The sequence below is a fragment of the Crocodylus siamensis genome, unplaced genomic scaffold, assembly GCF_052110815.1.
Source record: "Crocodylus siamensis isolate JL-2025a unplaced genomic scaffold, ASM5211081v1 HiC_scaffold_726, whole genome shotgun sequence".
Taxonomy (NCBI): Eukaryota; Metazoa; Chordata; order Crocodylia; family Crocodylidae; genus Crocodylus; species Crocodylus siamensis.
The window spans coordinates 1,567-6,025 of NW_028325134.1; the positions used below are offsets into that span (position 1 = coordinate 1,567).

Below are 4,459 nucleotides of genomic sequence, written 5' to 3' on the forward strand. Positions count from 1 at the left end.
GCAAGTGGAAGAGGCACCGTGCACAATACCCGGGTCTGACCCCGTGTGCTCGGCCTGTCAGCATCCCTGGTCCAGCACCGTGTGACACGGGAGGCTGGGCGTGCGGGATCTGTGCTCTCACCCAGGACATGGCCGTCCTTACGCAGCGCCGGAAGAAAAGCATTCATTGTCCACCGCTGTTTTGAGAGCACGTGGGCGCAGGCAGGGACTGCTGTCCTTTGAGAAGGAGCCCCCCCCCCTGCCCCCCCCCCCCCAGGAGCCCCAGTGGCCCAATGGATAAGGCACTGGCTTTCTAAGCCAGGGATTGTGGGTTCAAATCCCACCTGGGGTAAAATTGCTGTTCCTTACTCAAGGTGCAGAGAGCAATGGTTTCCTCCCAGTTACCTTCACCAGGCTGCCATGATTTTCTTAACCCTCCCTTGCTGCACCTTGAGCCCATTGCTCCTTGTTCTGTCCCCTGTGGCCACTGAGCACAGCCCAGTGTTGTGCTCCTTGAAACCACCCTGCAGGTAGATAAAGGCTGCTATCAAATCCCTTCTCAGTCTTCTTCTTTCTAAAGTCAGTAAACCCAGTTCCCTCAGCCTCTCCTCAGAGCTCCTAGCCCACAGCCATTTGCTCTCTCCAACTTGTCCACATCCTTTGGGTACAAGTCTCGGGTGGGTGCATGTGGCAGGGCACTTGTCCCATCACAGGGGGTTACAGACCCTGCTTGTCCTGGCTACAATCCTCTGCTGCACCCTTCGCTTCTGTCTGGAGCGTCTGAGTGTGGGAGCTGCACCAGACACAGCCCAGCTGAGTAGCCCTGCCCCGCACCAGGATCTGCACCAGTCAAGGTGCAAACAAGTGAGCAAGCAAAAATGAATCATGAAAAAACTGTGACAAAATTAATACTAATTTTTCCCCAAAAATAATCTTAATCTCCCCCTTGCTGCTTGCTGCCCTCCAGTTCTCTCTCCATCCAACGTCATGACCAGCATTGACCGCCTCCACCACCTCCATGGGCAGCTCTCTGTAGCTGTAGAGATTTCAGCCACGTCCTCATGCTGAAGGCCTGCCAGGGCTGCTTTGTGGCTCACGCGGGCTGTCAGGCCAGGACTGTTTCCATTACCCAGTGATGGAAATGCTGCTCTTCGCAGGGAGCCCCCAGAGCGCCCACATCGCTGGGCTGCAGAAGGAAACGCTTTGCTTTCCAGCCGGCTGTTCCCGTGCGTCCTGCGCTTGCGGGTGCTGGGTGCGGTGCTCCGGCCTGACCTCGGTGCTGCTCGTGTCGGCCGCGTGCGCGCTGGGTGTGCTCTACAGACCCCGAACACATCAGCAGCGTAGGCAGGGATTTGGTGACTGAGCAACTGGGAGGCCCCATGCTGCCTCTGCCCGGCCTGAACCACGTGCTTTGGAGTCTGAGCTCCAGCTGCCTCCACGGCTTTTCTTTCCAAGCTGACCTAACTCCTACACGTGTGTCCTGCACCACAGGCAGGATGAGAGACCCAAATGGTGACATCAGTGCTCTAGTCTCCAGGGAGGTAATGGGGTTTAATGCATTACAAGTGGGGGCTGGGAGTCAAATTTCCAGGGTCATATTTTATGTTCTGACAAAGAGCTTGAATCTAACGGTTAGGGCAAAAGCGACTGAAGGGTCTTTACTCCTAGGTTGTATGTCCAGCTGTGGGAGGCAGGAGGCCTCAAAGTAAGATCATCATTGCCCCATGGCTCATCCCAAACAAGAAGCTGACAGCACTCATTATGCCACATGTCATGGCTCATTGAGGCCTGGGATGTGGCACACTGGTCACTGTTAACGTCTCGGCTTCTGGGTCGCACAGTGAATGAGAATTACAGGCCTTATTAAGGATACTTATTGTGTGTGACCACCTCTGACAACACCATACCAGGAATGGACAGGTTACTTAATACCACGTGCAGTTGTTCTTCCTATGAAAAGTATTAACCTTGCTAGGATACACATCTTACTGCTTGGACTTGTGGAGCGGCGTGGGAGAAACCGGCGGCAGGATCCCCGGCAGGGACGATACCGGACCTTGGCATTTTCAAGTGCAGTTAACAGTTAACACCTCCAAGTGAAACATGTAACAAGACCCTCAGGTCAACTTTTTCACTCCAAGGGCTGAAGCTGCTGCAGAAGGGAGAAGTTGCTCCAAATTTTATTTTAAATCAACATTTAGCTGACAAAAAGTCCTGATAAGGACTGGATTTTGTATCACTATCATATGCTTCGGTAGCACAAGGAGTGGAACTGGAGGTGACTTTACATTTTATTTGTCAGTAAGCAGAGGCAATAGGAGCCAAACCAAATTGGAATTTAAATAAATATTTGGGAATTAGAGGGGGAAGTATGCAAAAATATGATGCTAATGTTGATCGACATTTAAAAAAAGAAAAGAAGTAAAATCTCAAGGCAAACTGCTAAGCCATTGATAGCTGAGAGAAGAAGAACGTAGTCTGAAAAAAGACTTCAGCATAGGGGAACTAACTCATACCACTGTCTTTGTGCACAATATAAGGCGATAATTTAAGACAAATTTCCACTACAAGCAGAATTTGTGCCACATAGTAGGAGTGGAGGAGAAAAAAAATCCTAAAACTGAGGGAATTCTTTTTTTTTATCCTTATCTGAGCAATAGAGACGGAAGTCAATAAAACAGAAATAGGGTTTAGACCAGCATGTGAAGACGAGAGAAAACGATTTAAGCATCTCAGACACTTAGAGACCGATATTTGATCATCAGAGAGAACAGCAGGCCCATCTAAGGGGTTTTAAATCAGTGTTCCTTGATTAGGGGAACCAGGTCAAAAATCTGAGGGATTTTTCTTTTAATAGGTGATGACTGGAGATAAAATATCACCATCTAGGATGATTTTATGTTGATAATATCAGTGGCTTCTTCGTCAGTGATGCACACAGACAAGGGGAGCTGGGAGGCCATTGGAGGAAAGGAAGAGCGGGGTGGGAACAGCATTTGCCGCGAGGAGCGGTAGTTGGGAACCGGCAGGTAACTGCCAGAACGAAGAGCAGTTCAGCTGGGCAGCAGGGCAGGGGATTTATTTGGGTATTGCCGGGCGGCCTGAACTCCTACCTGATAAAGGAGTAAAGCCTTTTAGGCTGGAGGCATACTTAGTATTAAATATGGAGCTTGCCATAGGAAGCATCCGTGAAATGCGGGGAGATGGGAAGGCAGTTTAAGGAGTAATGGAAGAAGGGAAGGGGCCCAACTATTCATTTGGGCTAGAAAAACAGTAACACGAGACACTCTTTTTTTAATCAAAGGTTTACATAACTACTAGGGGTGGGCAAAGCGGGCCCTATTCAATCTGGATTCGGCCCAAATCAGGGACAGTGATTTGATCAGTTGATTTGGATCGCTGTTCTAGATTCGATGCTGGCTCGGAGAATCAGCGATTCGGACGTGGACACGGCTTTAAATGTTTTTCCGACATAGCTCGAGGTACTGGGATGGCTCGTGAAGGCTGTGGTGCTGGGGCGGGTGGAGCGTCCCGCAGAAGCGTGGTGGGAAGCGGACTGAACGTGCTTCTGGGCCACTTCCAGGCCTGGTGCTGAGCGCTCTGGGGAGCCCCCGCGCTCCTGTGGGACTCTCCATGCGTCTCGGAAAAGTATGACAACACGTGTGGACAGGGCTCCAACGGGCTGGACGCTGTGATGAGCCCTGTACCATTTGTCACGGAAAAGGTTTAGGTACGTGCTGCCAACACAGCAGATGTGAAGCGGACCCGCGCGGCTTGCCTCTGGGAGTGGGAAGTTCCCAGGCTCACGCAGCCCGTGCCCCCGGGGGGCCTGCGGGCCTGCCAGTCACTGCTGGCCCACGTTCCCCGCAGGCGCGCTCAGCCTGTGGCGGCTGCTGACTGGGGCGCGCGCCGCCAGGCCCTGACAGGAGGGAGTCTGACTGGAAATCTCTCTGCGGAGAGCGCTCTGATTGGCCACCCGATGCAGAGAACAGGTCAGCGGCCCCGCCCCGGGGGGAGAGCGCGCTAGCGGGAGGCGGGGGCTGGGGCCGCAGGGACTGTCTCTCAGTCAGGCTCCGGGGCCTCCTGATCTCCTCCCTCGGCTGGCACGCCACGTCCTTTGACTGATAGCAATTGCGGTTCTGACTATTCGGCTTTCGATTGATTTATTCGCCATTCTTGACCACGATTTGGATCATCCTCATTCTGTCGATTCTCCGGTTACGGGACTGTCTTCGCCTTTGACTTTAACCTCGCTTTCGGATCACCCTCGGTACGTCAACGTAACTGCTTCTCAGCTTTTGACCTCGGCTTCGAATTTCACCACTTCTTTTCGTTGTCCTTACTGGACTGGCGTCACGACCCCGTTCTACCCGACGGGTTACAGTTTTGTCTGTTCGCTTACTCCCGTTCCTGAGCTGTTGACCGGCCCTGGGACTAACAGCGGGCAGCCGCACCCGTCACCGGACTGGTTCTAGTGGTG

At 52.6% G+C, this 4,459-nt stretch overlaps 1 non-coding gene across 1 annotated transcript; it reads left to right on the forward strand.

Annotated features, from left to right (window-relative positions):
• Positions 1-258: 258 nt before the first annotated feature.
• On the forward strand, positions 259-331 carry TRNAR-UCU (transfer RNA arginine (anticodon UCU)). Its single transcript has one exon. It is a non-coding gene; the product is annotated as a tRNA-Arg (tRNA).
• Positions 332-4,459: the final 4,128 nt, after the last annotated feature.